Source organism: Muntiacus reevesi, chromosome 12 (assembly GCF_963930625.1).
Source record: "Muntiacus reevesi chromosome 12, mMunRee1.1, whole genome shotgun sequence".
Lineage (NCBI taxonomy): Eukaryota > Metazoa > Chordata > Mammalia > Artiodactyla > Cervidae > Muntiacus > Muntiacus reevesi.
The window spans coordinates 37,704,387-37,723,411 of NC_089260.1; the positions used below are offsets into that span (position 1 = coordinate 37,704,387).

General features: G+C 39.0%; 1 protein-coding gene across 2 annotated transcripts in view; it reads right to left on the reverse strand.

Moving 5' to 3' along the window:
* Positions 1-17,636, reverse strand: part of PKIA (cAMP-dependent protein kinase inhibitor alpha) — a 98,385-nt gene extending 80,749 nt beyond the window's left edge. Inside the window, exon 1 of one of the 2 annotated variants that reach the window (XM_065903125.1) lies at positions 17,492-17,636. The gene's annotated coding sequence lies outside the window, so the exon portion shown is untranslated. The remainder of the gene's footprint in view (positions 1-17,491) is intronic. The other variant, XM_065903128.1, reaches the window with a different exon arrangement.
* Positions 17,637-19,025: the final 1,389 nt, after the last annotated feature.

A 19,025-nucleotide genomic window follows, 5' to 3' on the forward strand; every position in this document is an offset into this window, starting at 1 on the left:
ATGTCAGAGATTTGGAATTCCTGATAACCTTGAGTCAGAACTGAGGTAAAAGCTTACCCAGGGCATGTTACCATTTTCTGAGTATATACCGAAAGAAGAAGTTGATGAGAGAGCATGCAAGATTTTCCAGGCTCCATGGAGAAGGAAATGGCAACCTACTCCAGTATTCTTGCCTAGAAAATTCCATAGACAGAGGAATCCATGTGGTCACAAATAGGATACGACTGAGCTACTGACCATAGGGGTAAGAATGGGAATCATCACTAACTGTTAATTAGTAGGAGGAATCTTATTGGGGAGATAAAAATGTCACAGAACTTGACTGTGGTGATCGTTGCACAACTAGGTAAGTTTAATGAAGGTCATTGAAGTGATCCTCAATTCCATTCCTGTTTAAGCATCTGAGTTCCCTGCCATAACATGTATTGCTACCCATATATAGAATGAAGTGTTTTGGAGCCTGTTGTACATTTAAAAATAAACTTTTTTTAAAAGGTCATTGAACTGCACAATTTAAATATGGAACCTAAATTATACCTCAATAAAGTTTCTTTTTCAGAATTAAAAAAAAAAAGTTTTTCCAGGCTCCAAATGGAGCTTGACTCATCTGCATGGAAATGGCCACTGAAACATAGAGGAGCTCACTGTTCTGCTAGATTAAGCCCACCCTAGTGCATGAAACAAAATAGAACCAGACACCGAGGCCTCGGTTCTGAGGCGCTCCATTCCACTTACCTGCTATAAGAGAACCAGGCAACAGGCAAGAAAAAAAAGTGGGAACTGCTGCTGTGCACCTTTAAATAAACACAGTGACCCTATGTAACAGAACGCAGTTCAGTGAATGCTCAAATACATCTGACCAATCAGAGTAATTCCTCCTTTCTTGGTGGAATAGCTCTGATAGAAATGTACAGAGCTGGACTTGGGAGTGTGAAAGGGGTGCTTTCCCTCTTTCACAGGCTCTAAACTTCTTCAATTTTCCTATGATTTAAGCCTAATTAGAATTACGTACTTTTGAAAAAGGGTAGGTATTAAAATTAAGTAAGCTGAGAGTGTTAAGTGTGGAAAAAAAGATAACAAACTTAAGAAAAGGTAGAATTATTACTATGAGAATTACCAGAGCTGTTTTTGTTCCAAAACTGCGCCTGCCATAGTATTTTAATTAGAATTAGAATTAGATAGAAATTGACTTGCTGTCTCCATTTGATAATATTACCAAAAACTTCCCTTGAGGAAATTTAAAATTATTTATTCTATGTAAATTTCTTCAAGTCCTTAATTTGCACCTTATTATAAGATATAATGCATAGTATCTACAAGCTGGCAAAATTTTGACAATTCTTCTGCCACCCTCTATTCTTTCTCCTTTTCCTCTTTCCCTCCCCCACCCCTTTCCACAAAGCTAGTTAATGGGCATATGATAAACAGTAGGTATCAAACCCTTATATTCATTATAGGGGTTGGGAATGTGGAGTCTCACAAAAATAGAGACTTGATTTTCAATACTTATCTGCACCATACTAGTTGTATGACTATGAATAATTTAATCTTTCTGTGCCTCAGTTTGTCCATATGTAAAATACATAATAATAGTGCCTGCCATTTAGGATTATTTTGAGGGGAAATTACAATTTTTTTAAAATGCGGACCAGTCTTTTTTTTAATTTGGTGTAATACTGCTTCTGTTTTATATTTGGGCTTTTTGGCGGCGAGGCAGATGGGATCCTAGCTCATCTACCAGGAATTGAACCCACATTGGAAGGCGAAGTCTTACTGGACTGCCAGGAAGTCCTTCTAACTGGCTGTAAAACCTTTATTTAGTATAGAGAAATCATAATGAGTAAATTATTTTTCACTTCTTTGTATATATAACATTTAGTATTGGGATTCACAGTCTCAGAATCTAAAAAATATGTTTAGCTAAATGAAGAAAAAACAATTGTTATAGTAATTCTTTCTTTACTTCCTCATTTTGTTTTTTTAACTGAATACAAGAATCACAATTTCTTGACACTGTCTGTTGTCAATGAACAGTATGAGACTAAAATATTATTTTTGAAAATGCACTGAATATTTGAAATGAAGAAAACTAAGAAATAGTAGTAAATAAACTTTCTATTTTACCAATCCCAAGTGAAAGATGAAGTTAACGATGATATATGTGAAAACTCTGGAGAAGTTATACAGAAAGAACCCCAACTGCTTACAGCACACTTGAAATTCAAATGACAGTAAATGACTAATTCTTAAATCAAGAACCTTTCACTGAAATTAAAAACATAAATGCTTTCTTTTTCTTGCTTTCTGTAGGAAGTGAAAGAGTATTCAGTAAGTGTCAAGACTATTTTAAAAAGCAGGTTATAGTGATGATATTTCAGGAGCATAAAAATGCTAAGGCAGATCTCATAAAGATCTGTTTAAACTATGCTTAATAGAAGCTTAGTGACTGAACGACTAACACACACACAGAAACTTGGTGAAATACATTTCACTTGACCGACATAGTGATAGGAGAGAATTTTCTGTGAATTTTAGATTTTGTTGTTGCTGTTTAGTTGCTCACTCGTGTCCAATACTTTTTGGGACCTCATGGGCTATATAGCCTACCAGTCTCCTCCATCTATGGGTTTCCCAGGCAAGAATACTGGAACGGGTTGCCATTTCCTTCTCTCGGAAATCTTCCCAACTCAGGGATTTGAACCTGGGTCTCCTGCATTGCAGGCAGATTCTTTACCATGTGAGCCATTAGGAAAGATACCAATGTCAACATTATGTCCATGCAAACTAGACTGATATGTTACTTAACTCAGCATCAGCACTGTCAATATTTGTTCATTAAGCAATGCAGTCCTTTAGATAAGAGGCATGGTTCTCTGGAGAAGCTTATAGACACAAGATACACAAATGGGAATAGGGTGAAAAATAATATAGATTAAAAAAAAATTAAACCAAGGAACTTATCTAATATGGCCATTTCTTTGGACTGAACAAAGAAATTCGTGTAAGTTTTCCTGGTTCAGGCTCCAGTGAGGTCTCTGGGCAAACTGGTAACTAGGACAAGATTCAGGTCTATTTCCCCTTTCGGGCTTACCTCTTAAACGAGTCCAGTTCCTACGGCACAGAGGAAAGCACTAGAATGGCCATGGCATGAAACAGGTTTGAAATCTGGCCCTGATACTTAATAACTGTGCACTTCTTAAATGGGCAATTTGCTAAATTTCATGAACTTTAATTCCCTCCCACACCCTCTGCTCAATGAATATAATCCTTTTTCTACCAACTCTAGAGAATTAGGGTGGTCTCAAGAGAATATGTATGTAAAAAATGCTTTGAAAATTATTTAATACTTTAAAAATATTATTAATCATTTATCATTATTTATCATTATTATTTCAGAATGAGGGAAATCTCCCCCTCCTATAATATATTCAGTGTTTTTAGGACCAACCTAGGTCTTCCAGAGAGCTATGTAAAACTTGAACATTTTAACAATACCTGACAATGTTTAAATATTAAAAAAAAATTATCCAAGCTGGCACATTTCTTCTTAAACAGTTCCAAAAGTAATGCACATATATTGCAAAGATTTTGGAAATACAGAAAGAGATTAAAAGGCAGTAAGAGTCATCCTGACTCTGTTTCTTGAGCTAACCATTGATAAATGATTTTTTAAATTTTCCATAGGTCTTTTTCCTCTATATATATGACACTGAAAACCAAGCTGTAAATATGCATTGTGTATTATTTAACACTCTCTTCTCACTTAACATACTACAAAAAACAATTTTAATTTATTAGTTTCTGTATTGTTTCCTATTCTAAGCATTTAAAAATACTTAATAGTGAAGGTTACCTGTGAGCTATTATGTAAAGTTCAGCATATAGTATAAATATATTAGAATTCATATGCTTTATCCCTGTTTATAAGTTGCATAGACAATTCCAATATTTATAGTTAGACCATGAAAAAAAATTAGTATTTTTAAATAAAATAGTTAAATGGAGGGGATCATCCTGACCCAGGGATCAAACATGTGTCTCCTGCACTGCAGGCAGATTCTTTATAATCTGAGCCATCAGGGAAGCCCCAAATAAAGACTACTTTATTTAAAAGCTGACATGAAACCCCTAGAAAACTTCCTTCTACTTAAGTGAGGTGGTAGATACATTACCAAAACACCACCAAAATATAGATTACAATTGAGTTTAAATAAAAATCTGAATACGTACCACAGAATTGCTGTCTACCCATTATACTATTAATAATTGGCAACAGGAATATTATAGAGAATGATTGAACATTAATAGTCATATGTCAATTACCAAGATCATATTTATGTGAATCAATGATTTTGCAAAGGTAGAGTAGCAAACATCTGTGCATTTTTATTGTCAAAGGCTGCCTGCCAACTGGCAATTCATTTCATAGGCTATGGTCTAAAATATATCATTTACTGATAGCCAAGAGAGATCTCAGTATGTCATTAATAGTGCAGAAGCTCTAAACCAGGGATATTTTTATCTCTATGATTTATTTGCACCAGTAGCTATTAAAATCCAGAATAATAACACTAATAACCTTCAAGTTAATTTTGATCCTGCTGCTGCTGCTAAGTCGCTTCAGTCGTGTCCGACTCTGGGCGACCCCATAGACGGCAGCCCACCAGGCTCCCCCATCCCTCGGATTCTCCAGGCAAGAACACTGGAGTGGGTTGCCATTTCCTTCTCCAATGCATGAAAGTGAAAAGTGAAAGTGAAGTCATTCAGTCGTGTCCGACTCTTCATGACACCATGGACTGCGGCCCACCAGGCTCCTCAGTCCATGGGGTTTTCCAGACAAGAGTACTGGAGTGGGGTGCCATTGCCTTCTCCAATGCATGAAAGTGAAAAGTGAAAGTGAGGTTGCTCAGTCGTGTCTGACTCTTAGCGACCCCATAGACCGCAGCCTACCAGGCTTCTCCACCATGGGATTTTCCAGGCAAGAGTACTGGAGTGGGGTGCCATTGCCTTCTCCGAATTTTGACCCTACCTTGTAGCAATTTCAACGGAAGTTAGTATATTCACATATGGAATCAAAATTCCTAAACTATGTAGTATTACAATTGATGCAGTGTGTTTTTATGAAATATTACAAGTATAATACTTCATTAAAATGATTAAATGAAAACAATATAGAAATGTCATATTTGTGTCCTAGAAAGGATGTAGAAAGAATTTCTGATAGTATAGGTTAATACATGATTAATCATACTACTTTTATTTATAAAGCATCCAAACATTAGACAGCTATAAGATATGACTTTACCATCATGAGAATGTATTCCAGAATTAATTATAAAAACTGCTTTTACTGTGCTTATGTTTTTTAATTGAGAAGTCTGCTCTTTAAGCATCTTTAAATCACAGAACTAATCAGATAGAAATCAAGAGGAAACCAATAATCCAACTCACAGATTTGCTAAAACTTTGTATAAAAATGTTATGAATCTAAGAATGAAAAAAGCAGGATTATTAATCAGCAAGTGGCTATTTTACAAAATCTAGTTAATAGTAAGCTACCTGGGTTAGGGTGGCGAGGAAGATCAAAATGAATGTCAACCAAGTTTGCTTCTCTTACTTGAAAAATTACAATATATTGGGTTGTCCTAATTTGGGACTATGTAACTGCCAATCTCATGTTTCTAGTTTTACTATGAGAGTGAATTTTTTAAGGTACAAGTGTAGAAAGAAACTAGAAAGTTCCAAAGTGCAGTTTCCTTCCTCCCTTTCCCCAATTAAAAAAATGAGAAATACCTAGCCAACAGATCTGATGGTTCCAAAAGGGGCAAGTCTCTATACTGAAACACAATTCAAGTGAGAACATTCCAAATTAGGATTCTCTGAGACACTGAAAATTATGGCATGAAATATAGAAGAATAAATTTCTAATGCACCATAAAATGTCTTCCTCAAAACAAAAGAGATAATGGAAGCCCAGAGCATTTAATGGATAAAATATAATCAAATGAAACAGAAACATGTTCCAAGCCGAAAAGCAGCAATACTACTCAGTTCAGTTCAGTCGTTCAGTCGTCGCTATTCTCACATAATTGTACAGTAGTTATAACCCAGTAAGATCAGGTTTAAAAACACTGAAATATGCATAAATCTACAAATATATATATGTAGAAATAACATATGTAGTACCTGAAATATATTGTATCCATATAGTAAAGAATCACTTTAAAATTTCAAAAATATTCTTTTAAGTTTTGAAAAATATACAATGAAAATATAAATTTTCTTTGCAAAACTTGACTCTGGAGACAAAGATTATTCAAATGCTTCTCCAATAATTTGTTTATCTTAAATATAATCAAATAGTTGAAACAGAAGACAGCTGTTCATGAAAACAGACATGTATAATCCATACATATGTATATATATTAATAGATAGATAAGTGATTAAATATAATTAATATATAATACACATAAAATACTTAACTTACTATATAGCATTACATCCTGATAAACCCACCACTAACTGAAAATATTATAAATTGCAAATACTTATAATACACCCAGGGCTTCCCTGGTTGCTCAGATGGTAAAGAATCTGCCTGCATTGCAAGAGACTGGGGTTCAACCCCTTGGTCTGGAAGGTCTCCTAGAGAAGAGAATGGCTACCCACTCTAGTGTTCTTGCCTGGAGAATTCCATGGACAGTGGAGACTGGAGGACTATAATCCATAGGTTCACAAAGAGTCAGACGTGACTGAGCAACTGACACTAATGATAGCATACCCACCATCTAGCAACCATCATAGTTTAGCATAGCCTACCTTCAGCGTACTCAGAACACTCACATTAGCCTAGAGTTGGGCAAAATCAACTGATAGAAGCCTATTTTATAACATGTTGAACATCTCATTTATTTTACTGACCACTACTGAATGTAAAACAGAATGGTTGTAAAGTATCAGTTGTGACGCATGGCTGACTGGGAGCAGAAGCTAGCTGCTGCTGCTGAGCATCACCAGAAAGCATCAAGCTGCATATTGTAAGCCTAGGAAAAGGTCAAAATTCAAAAAATACTTTTTCCACTAAGTGAGTATCACTTTTGCACCATCGTAAATCTGAAGAATCATTAAGTTGAACCATTGTAAGTTGGGGAATGTCTATATATATATAATTTCTGTATAATATTTGTGCATACGTGTATGCACATGTATATTTAAAACAGGAATTTTCACTGTGTGCAATGCATCATCTGAAGATCAGATTATACACAAAATCTATGCATCAAGCCTTTGGTGAATAGCTAGTGAATTTAGCATTCAAATGGGGATTAAAAATATTGGTTTAGGAATTAAGGACAAACTTTTAAAAATGTTTTATACTTTTTACTTACAAGAATAAGGTTAGGTACACATGATTTGTGGCTTCCCAAGTGGCACAGTGGTAAAGAATCCGCCTGCCAAAGCAGGAGACATGGGTTCGATCCCTGGGTCAGGAAGAATTACTGGAGTAAGAAATGGCAACCCACCCACTCCAGTATTCTTGCCTGGAGAATTTCCATGGCCAGAGGAACCTGGTGGGCTACAGTCCATGGGGTCGCAAAGAGCTGGACACAGTGAACACGTATGCACGCACATGCTCACATGCATACACACACAGATTAGACTATACCAGCAGAAATAAATGATTGCCAATTTGGCAAGAGCTGTTTATCACCACAAAATGCTCACTTGTTGAACAACTATGGCTCATATGTTAAATGGAAGGTTTTAGGCACTTTTTGTACTTGTTTGCTTAAACCAAAATGGTCCATATAGAAGTCATATAAAAATATAAAATTATGTGCTTTTTAAGCCAAACAAAATTGTTATCACACTAAAGCATGTCTTTGTACTAAAAGTATAGTTTTTGTAGGCAGGTGTTTCTGGTACTAATTTTCATATTAATTGAGGCTTTATTTTTTTATTTCTGTTTAAAGGTTTTGCTAGTGATTGAATCTACTCAGTAGAACATAGTAATGAACAGTATTCCATTAAAATTCTTACATGTACACTCTAAATTCTTTGAGATTCAGTAAAATAGAAAGATACCATATACCAAGATTTCTTTGTATATGATATACAGTAGAGTTACAGATTAATGTTCCTTTTTGGACAACTTAATGATATTGATTAACATTTTTAAAAACTTCAATAGTTACACATTTTAAAAAAAGGTTGGGGGTACAAGGCAGATAGCGGGATTATCTCTACAGGCTTTTGTTAGAGGAAGTGCATGTTAACAAGGCTTTAGTTACCCTCTCCCCAGAGTTTCAACACTGTATTACAAAAAAAAATTTAAATTGTCAACTATTGCTTTTAAGACAGAGAACAATTCTCACTTTCTATAACATTAGCTTCTGAAATCAACACCCATATTCAACAACCTTGATATCATGTCTGATAATGAGTCAGTGAAAGGAGTGACTAGACATATGGTACAATTCAGAAAAAGAGTAAGATGCCAACTGAGTTTTCCCAACTCATCCAATCAACTACTTGCAGAATTAAAAATAGAAGCTAAGTCTAATTCCCACAGCTTCTGCCAGATCAGAGCCTGACAACTTTGCATTGCAGTAGCTCCAAACTCTCCTGCCACTGGGATTACTTTTTTGAGACACCTTCCCATGAAGTTCAGTCATTTCAAGGCTTGGTTTAAAATAGAGGAAAGTAGGAAGAGGTTCACAAATTTGGGGAACAATTGTGGTAATGAGATCTCATTGTAAATTGCTCAGAAAAATTAAAAAGATAAAAGCTGGAAACATTTATTAACCCTTACTATGTTATAAATTCTTCTTTTTTTTTTTTTAATTTTTTTATTTTTCAGTGGGTTTTGTTATACATTGATGTGAATCAGCCATAGAGTTATTCGTGTAACTAAATTCTTCTTTATGTTACCTTCTTTAATCTTCGTGACAACCCTATGATTTTCCTATTTAAATGTCAAGAAACAACTCACAGTTGTGAGTTTCCATCATAAAGATAGAAAACAGTAGAGGTATGATTCAAACTAGGTGGGGTTCAAGGTTCAAATTCACTTCCTGAAAGACATGATTTGGACATAAATGGTAACCCAAACTCCCCAAAATAAATAAAAAATTAAAGAGAGAAAGGGAAGAGTAGGGCCTAGTGATCAGCAAATCTTGAAGATAATGTTTAGAACTTTTGATTGATCTTAAAAGTGACAAAAAGCTATTCAGAATAAATGTTGTTAAATTAGACAAACTAAAAAAACTCTTCTATTTTACACTCACACACTTTGAAATCAACCAGATTGCTTTCCTTCCATTAATGCTGTACTGCCATTTTATTTCATTTTCCATTTCACTTATTAAGAGGTAATTCAAACACAAGTACTTTACCTGAATAGTTTACTGATTTTTTTTTTTTTTTTTACTATGACCAAGATGCCAATCTTCCTCCCCTTATTGAATGGACTTTTTAATATCAGCTTATTTTAGTGTCAAATTTTAATTTCTGTAGTGAAATAGTGACTTCACAAATATGGAAATCTTTATAATCTTTAAAATTTGACTGGCTTTAAATCTGAATATGAATTTGGTGGGTACAACCAATTCAAATTCAACATTATTTCTGCAAGTCCCAGATGCATTAAATTTTGTGAATGGAGAGAGAGCATTAGCACCCTGGTTGTTTTTCACTATACTTTGATTACCAGAGAACCCAAGTGTGAAACCTCATGGAGAGAACTGTAAAAAATGGCCTAAAGACATCATTGACTTCTCTCTATTTATTCACATTCTGCAGTAAACAACAAAAGGAACAAAGCAGGTTGCGTTGCTGTTACTATTGCAGTGACCAAGAATCCTCAATCTCATAGTCATGGCAGTCCATTAAGATATGGGCTTGTTGATTACCTAGGCCAAAGTTACAATGCTTGTTTCATGTCTGCTTTTTAATGCGCGCTTGATTAGAAGTAATAAGCACAAAAGTAAATAGGGGAAATGTTTGTTAATAGGTTCCTCCATCCCAATCCACTAAATATTGCTGTGAAATGTCTAGGGTGTGTCTGCCTGTATTCTTACAACCCTTCACCTTTACGTAGCTTCTCAAAAATATGTTATAACACGTTGCTTCATCCTTGTCCTTTTAGCATGTTAATGTCTAATGAAGTAAAGCATGATGCAATCCCCAGTAAGCTCTCAGTTTCTCCTTTCTGGGACAATGCAAATCAAGACAGCCTTCTTCTAAGGAAGGTAGTTAAAAGTTTTGCCAATTGTGTTCACACTTCAGATATTTCAACATTACATAGTTTAGCTTAAATAAGACACTCGCATCTTTGGGATTTAATTATTTTGTTTCAAAATAATGTTTAAAAGATACTCTAAAGAGAAACTAAGAAAAAACAACAAAAGATATACCATAATGCAGGTACATATATATGAAATAAGGTAGTTTTAGATTAAAAATTCACCTTTTTATTTTTTAAATTAATCTAATTAAAATCTTAGATTTTACTTAAAACTGGCTAAAATGGTAAACTTTATGGTATGGGACATTTTACCAAAATAAAAATGAACTATAAAATAAAGTAAAAATTTACTTCATATTAGGCATATTATGAAGTTTCCATAAACTTGCATTTATTTTAGGAACTTATACAGTTATTATCATATTTTGGGACATATAAAGAAAGCAAAGTTCCAATAATTTGGCCATCTGATGCAAAGAGTCGACTCATTTGAAAAGACACTGATGCTGGGAAAAACTGAAGGCAGGAGGAGAAGGGGATGACAGAGGACAAGATGGTTGGATGGCATCACCGACTCAGTGGACATGAGTCCATTGAGCAAGCTCTGGGAGATGGTGTAGGACAGGGAAGCCTGGTGTGCTGCAGTCCATGGGTCCTAAAGAGTCGGTTGGACATGACTAAGTGACTGAACAACAACAAAGAAAGCAACAGTTTAAGTAGTCTTCTTCTGAGTTCTTTCTCTCCATCTTTCCATCTCTCTCTGTTTTTTCTAGGTTAATGGTCTTCTCACTCCTGTCTTCGAATACTAGCATCAGTAGAAAGCACTTAGCTCGTACTGGTTTCCTTAAGTATCAGCTAAAAACCTTAATATACTTTTGTATTTGTAATTGTTTTAGAACCTGAGGGGGATGTCATTTCTTGGCAAAAGCAAATATATTACTGTAGATCGCATTATTAGAAAGAAATAGTAACTTTCAGGCAGACATCCATCCATCCTAAGGAAACTGAATATATTTCAGAGTAGCCTACACCACTCAATTGCTGGCAAGGCTCTTCCACATATTTGGCAGTATAGTACTCCAAGTCTGAGAACTGTGTCTTTTTCGTATAAATGATTTTGATTGGAACATCCTCAATAAATCATTTGGAATGTATAACATTTAGAGCTCCGTCTGGGATTCCTTTTCTATGAATCAAGGTTCTTTGACTCACTCTCCTCCTTGGCACCTGCTTCCTAGTCTTCTCAGCTGCCTTTGTGCCAATGCTAGTGAAGAGTTCTGATTTTACGTCCTAAAGCTGGGATAACAATAAAAGGAGAACCTCATCTCAAGTACCAGACATATCTGGGCTATAAAGGACATACATGTTGTCAAAGTAAGCCCAGAGGAATCACCAAGGTCATTCCTGGCTCTAGTTGCCCTCACAGGAGGAACAACCAAAAATTATTTGGAAACAGGACACTATTTGAGAGAATCCCGGAACACAGAGGTGAGGCTGAAGCACTGTTGCACCATAGAGACCAAGGCAGACTGTATTAGGGTGCACCGCTCCTCCCCCAGGCCAGGGGAGCACCACTGAGGGGCTGGTTCTTGCAGGAGGAGAAGAGAACTGGGGGACAGCCAGCACCGCCCCGAGCACTGGGGTAGCTTTGTGGGAGCCACTACTCTGATCTGCTCCACTGGGTTTGCAGGGGAATCCGCAGGGCTTGACCACTGAAAGTTGGACTGTGATGAAGGGGTAAGAGGCATGCAACAGCCAGCGCAAGGATTGTGACAGAATTCACACCTGCAGTGCCCAAGTAATGATCACAACTAGTGTCTTTGTTCATCTAGAGAGCCAGGTTAGGGAGCACTACAACCAGGGAAATCAGAGGGGTACAGATCCACTTGATTTTCATGCAGCCCTAGAGCCTGGTTTGCCTACCCCCAGGGAAAGAGCACAGTCACAGCCTACCAATGTGGAGACTGTCTTCCGGCCATCTGAACAAAAGGACTGGCAATAAATCCTGGAAGCTGTGTGGCCCAATGGCACTCTAACCAAGAGGCAGGCAGGCAGAGCAATCACCCCCAAAGCAAAGACAGTACCGGGTGTGGAGAGCTCCTACACTACGCTTAGGCATGGAGATTAATCCTTAGCCAAGGCTGAGAGTAGCTCCCAGCTCCTCCCAACCGGGCAGCCTGTTGGAGACAGCAAGGGTAGCTGGAGTGGCCGTTCCCCAGTTCACGCATCCCCCCATCTCCACTCTGTGAAGAGTCTTCCTGCCCCAAATGACTAGAAGGGCTGGTGACAACTCCTAGAAATTGTGTGGCCCCGCAGTGTGCAAGCCTAGAGAAGGCACAGCTGATAGTCTGCAAAGCCAAGCCAGTGGCCTTGTTCAGTCCGAGAACCTGGTGTGTGGGTCAGGTTGAATTAAGATAACAAAAGAGCTTTACTGGCTTTAAAGGTGCTTCTCCTGCTGCTGTGCCTGGGCAGGGAATTTAATTCATAACTCTACTATCACTGGAAAAAAGACTTCAGCCTGACTAACCAGGAGCCTAGTCAGAGCACATGGGAAGCTGTATAGCCCATTCAATAGCCCTAGATACAGGGGCACTTGACCCCCCTCTGCAGAGCAAAACCAGTGTCTTCACCTGACCAGGGAATTCAGGGCACGCTCTGGCCTGACTTGGGTCCCCAAACAATGAGCTCCATATATAGGTTCTGTGTGCTGTCCTGTTGCCCTGCCAAGAAACCAATCATAGCCCCATATACTACTGAATATAATCACCAGTAAAGTCTGGAGGAGGAGCCAAATCAATCAAGTATCCAGATACCAATGTAAGGAATCAAGGATCACAAAAAAATTAGGCAAATATGACACCACCAAAGGAAACTAATAAAGCTCCAATAAATGACCTTAAAAAAGTGAAGATCTAGGAACTGTCAGAGAATTCAGAATAATCCTCTTAAGGAAGTTTAGTGAACTACAAGAAAACACAGACAAATAACCAAAATTAGGAAAACAATGGTGAACAAGACAAGATGTTTGACAAGGAAATAGAAGTATTAAAAAAATAAAAATAAAAACAGGAATACTAGAATTAAAAAGTACAATAACAATAACTGAACTGAAGAATTCAATAGAGTATCAAAGGTAGATTCAACCATGCAGAGGAAAAGATCAGTAGACTAGAGGATAAGACATTAGGAATTATCCAATGAAAGGACAGAAGAAAAAGAATAAATGATATATATGTTATGGGAATTCCAGGAGAAAAGAGAGGAAGGGACAGAAAGTATATTTAAAGCAATAATGGTTGAAAACTTCCCAAACCTGGGATGACAAATGGATATCCAGATCCATGAGGCCCAAATGACCCCAAATAGGTTGGACTCAAATATGGCTACATTGATACACATTGTAATTAAATTGCCAAAAGTCAAAGACAAAGAAAGAATTTTAAGAGCAGCAAGAGAAAAGAGAAAAGGTCCATATAAGGGAACTCTGGGATAACTGGATATTCACATGTAAAAGAAACTGGACCAATAAATCTTATAACACACAAAATTAACTTGAATTGGATTAAAGACTCAGGTGTAAGACCAGAAACTATGAAACTGCTAGAAGAAAACATAAGCATAAAGCTCACTACAGGGTCTTGGTAATGACTTTTTGGATAAGTATAAGTTTTGTTTTGTGATGCTTACTATGTTTTTTAATATGGATGAACCAATATCCATTTAAGCGCATGTAAGTTCACAATAACTTTGTGAATATGACTATTTGAATGTACTTTCATTATTTATTTATTATGTAAGGATTTTAAACAAGTAAAGTGGTACTTGCAGACATTATTTAGAGCCTAACTTGGCTTTTGACTTCCAAGGTAGCACAGTAGCAAAGAATCTGCTTGCCAATGCAGATGCCAGAGATGCAGGTTTGATCCCTGGGTTGGGAAGATCCCCTGGAGGAGGAAATGGCAACCCATTCCAGTATTCTTGCCTGAAAAAAATTTCATGGACAGAGGAGCCTGGTGGGCCACAGTCCACAAAGAGTCGGCACAACTGAGTGACTAAACACACACACACACCCAACTTGGCTATTAGAGTAGGTGGATATATACCCCTGGAAAATAATAACTCATTTCTTCACTAAAATCAAATTGCTGAACATCTAGTTTGCATATACATAGCTGAGAACTGTATTATGAGTTGTAGGTAATAAAATGTTGTTAGTCACAGACTCTGCTCTCTAGGCTGTTTTACAAGAGCAGATCATGTTCAAAATAAAGGGCAGACCAAAATGGAAAATGTCATAGGAATTTAGACAAGGGAGAAACACACATGAGACATGAAGGAAGGTGGGTAGGCTTATGGAGAAGGCTTCATGGAAGAGGCAGTATAAGATGTGAATAAGTTTTCAACATGTAGCAGGGTGAGTGAATGGAACAAAGAAGACATACAGGTGTGATGTTATGGGGCACAAACTGGAATAAAGACTACTTGGTCTTGGTTGGTCATGGGGTAATTTAAGGGGATTTGTAAGAAACTAAAAAAAAATCCCACGACCAGAGGAGCCTGGCAGGCTATAGTCCAAGGTGTCACATAGAGTCAGACATGACTGAGCATGCATGCATAATGACAACAAAGTTCCTCCTCCTTAATACCAGGCGATTAATTTTTCCTTTCTCTGGGAAACATTTTTAAAAAAAGGAAATAAAGTAATAAATCAGTTTCAGTCAGGATATCACACAACTGTTTCTTCCCAAGGCTTTGAATTTAGAAACTTTCCTCAGAAATTGTTTAAATGTAACAAAGTCTAAGTTCAGAAATCCCTTAAATTTACTTATCTTACTTGGTTGCACTACAATAGGAAATTATATTTTCTATCTGATAAGGAAGATGAGGAGGGTGGGAAACCCACACGGCAGAATGGAGCTGTCCATGAGGCGGGGACAGCCCACCTAAAGGCTTCTCCAACCGTAATCTATAACTTAGTACATTCATCTCACCTGTAAAATCACTGGCAGGTAAGATGATTTTAGGCAGCACCAGTCCCCGAGTCCTGACCCATTTCTTGCCAAACAATTTAGATTCTTCAGAAACCAGGTAACAGACACTTTCAATTTCTAACCATCATTAGCATATTTTCATGTACTATCTTCAACATAAATATACCTTTCAAAATTACAGAAATTTTTATTGTACGTAAGATCAATTGCACTAACCTGTATTTCATAGACTGTGGACTATGGACTTTTAAAAATGAAATATTATTACTATGCTTTTCACTTATTACTCAGAATAGCTATTCATATGGTTAAACATTTTACCATTAGGTAAAAAAGGTGGTGAAAGAAAGGGTTTTGCTGCTTTTGTTCTTTGTTTCCCTGTCTAGTTGATGTGCCTTGTGTCAAAATTTCAGAATCTTGAAAATTTAATATCTCAAACCCAAACCACATTCAACGGGTAATAATAATAACAACAAGCCAAAAAATTTTTCGGTCCAAAGGTTTTCATGATTCAGAGGAACAGTTCCTGGAGTGGACCACTTGGAGTGAAATTCCACCCCCCACCCCTACTCCTTCTGCCTCATATACTGAAGGTAGGAACAAAGAAACCAAGTCAAATTTTTCCACAGTGTATTTATAAATAGAGAATCTGTAATCAGAAAAACAATAATGATATATAAATAGAAGTAACATGATTTTGCAGAACCAGTATCTATGTCTAAAAGCCATATTAAAAAAAAAAAAAAAGGTAAGCAGAGGTCAATTTTTTAGCTATAAAACCCTGGTCCTCTTTTTCATTGATTTCCTCTCTCAAAGTGTTAAAATTGCAGGGCTTTGGAGTCAAACTGTCTCTATAATTTCAAATGTTAAGAGAATAAATGTCTTTCAAAATAGAATATTATTAACACAGAGACACCACAGTTCGGCTTATTGCAACTGTTCTCTGTTGGGGAAGTGGCACATTTGCAATTCCCATCACAGCCATCTTAACCATTTCACAGAATATCATTCAAACGCACGTCCTTAGGTGGGCGCTTGAGCTCAGTAGCAAGGCGTCTGTGGGGAAATCCGAGGTCGGAATCCCTAAAACCTTGAGGATGCCCCAATAACCCGAGGCTTAGACTGGCCAGCTCCCCTGGCTTTCTCACTGCCTGTGGGGAAAGCCTCCGGAAACTCTTTTGAGGTATTGGGGGAATCCTTGGACAAACGCGTGGCTTGCTTTGGCCGGAGGACTTCTTCATACCCTACCCAGCTAGATAGTCACAGCCTTCTAAAAAAGGCTTCAAGAAAAACGGGATAGACTGGCATTCTCATCCCTACTTCCACCTATTCTTAGGCACAGGAGCAAAATTCGTTAGGAATCGCTCTCTTCAGCCCGACGGATTCTGCTGTCCTCGAAACCCGTCGAGGGCAGCTGCAGGGACTCCAACGAAGCGAGTTACCGGAAACCATGCTGGCACTGGGCTGAAAGGACTTTTTCATGCCCTGTATTTGGGGGAAGGACACGAGTAACAAGCCAAACGTGGTGGAGGGCAATGCCCTTTCTGAGTCCTTGACAAAATCAGTCACGGAAAAGAGGTGGTGGACAGGGGCTGACAAGAGCTGGCCGGGGGATAGCCGCAGCATCCACGGGGGGGGGGGGGGGAAATCAAGTAACTGATTGACAAGAGAAATGAAGGGAGACGTGGAGCCAAGTGCTGCACAACCCAAGCTGAACTCCAGAAGGCAAGTTTCGCCTCGAATCTGAGACTCTTTCTAAGGGCTGGGTGCTGAAGCGGGCGTTTGACGTCGAAATGTGCGCGGAACCCATTCTGAGCACTGGAAAGGGAGAAGACGGGAGGAAGGCAGAAGAAGAGGGAAGATTTTCGATGACTTCTCCAAGCTCCTGCCAAGGACCTGCTGCTCACAAACCAGAAAACACCCAAGCGAAGGTTGAAGGCAGCAACGTTAAAAGTGCAACTCAAAATCATTTTACATTTTGAATACTCTTCAATATCTAAGTGAGTCTAGCATTGCCACGGTCGATTAGCTTTAATATGGATATAGAGGCTGACCGCCTTCTTTGTCTGCCCCCAAACACCGCTCCTCCGATCTCAAGCACTTGATTAACATTTCCAGTTGTTGCTCCTTCACCCCAATACAGAATGCAGCAGGGACAGGCGCCTTCTTCCCAGGGTATCGCAAACCCCATTATCAACCGAGCGCGGAGCACCGCGCAGCGCGGCCGAAGGCAGTGATAGCCCGGCAGCTTACCTTCTCGGGCGCGATCGAGCCAGCGCACGGCCCTGGCGTCCGCTGCCCCGGGCCGCAGTGCCGCCGCGCCGGCCGCTGCGTGGTCAGCTCAGCCGGCCCCCTCCCCAGCTGCCAGCTGCTGCAGCCGCTCCCGCCGCCGCGCTCCGGCCGCATGAAGTCATCCCCCGCCCCGGGCCGGATCGCCACACTCCGCGCCGGCCGCGGGGGGAGAGGGACCTCTCCCGGCGGCGGGCACCCGCGCCCGGAAGCTGCGCCCGACGATCGCCCGGGTCCCCGGCTTTGGGATTATTTCCTATGAGTGCTTTTTACCGAAGAAGCGTCGCCTGAGGGTGGACCGAGAGAGAAGAGGCCGAGCGACTCTCTCTGCAGAGCGCCTCTCCCCCGAGCGCCCCCCTGCCACTGCCGCCTCATGGACAGCTCCATTCCGCCGTGTGGGTTTCCCACCCTCCTCATCTTCCTTATCAGTAGTGTTCATTTTGCTGAATTTGAGAGTGCCATTCGCTTTGGAGCTAGCATTCAAGCACTCGGAAAATATTTTAAATTGACAGCTGGATTTCTAAGCCCCTTGTAGCAGGCTCCACTTTCCTCCAACACACACACACACACACACACACACACACACACTCGCGCACGTACACACACAGTCAAACCACTCACAGTTATGAAAGCCGGGACTTCTCGCTCTCTTACCTACGTAATGGAAAAGGAAACTCCCAAAGGAGTGAAGTAGGACCGGCTAGAGAAAGCACTCAAGGAAAGAGGGGTGGCCCAGGATTTTTTTTGCTGTTCAGTACTTAGTGAACAGATGTTTCCCCTCTAATACCTCCCATATCAGCCCTCCCTCACGTGGGATGGCTGCTCTGGTGAGAGCTATAACATTTGGAAACAAAGAAGCTGAATCCCCATTAACAGATGGCTCTATCTCTTTCTTTCCTGAAGGATTTTTGTCAGACTTGCACTGGGAATAATATAAGCATATACGCATATAAGCCCTTCTCTCTTTAAATTGGCAGGTATCTCTGTCTCTCTCTTAGTCTTCCTTCTCCCTCCCTCTCCTAAGCTGTTCAGATCAACAATTTGGGGATTTAGAAGAAAGGGAAAAATGCCAAAGAGATGCCCTCTTTACAGCTAAACCAGGGTTTCTTTTCCCAATGTTGAGCTAGTCCCTGTGAGAGAGGCTCTTGGTCATTGGGGTTCTGTGAGTGAAGTTCTTATACTCAACTCCCTTTTGGAATTGCCCATCAATGCAAGGAGATCAAATCAGTCAACCCTAAAGGAAATCAACCCTGAATATTCATTGGAAGGACTGATGCTGAAGCTGAAGCTCCAATACTTTAACCACCTGATGTGAAGAGTCATCAGACTCATTAGAAAAGACACTATTGTTGGGAAAGATTGAAGGCAAAAGAGGTCAGCAGAGGATCAGACGGTTAAATAGCACCAAGACTCAGTGGACATGAATTTGAGGAAACTCTGGGAGATAATGGGGAATAGAGGAGTCTGGCATGCTAGAGTCGATCCATGGGTTTGTAAA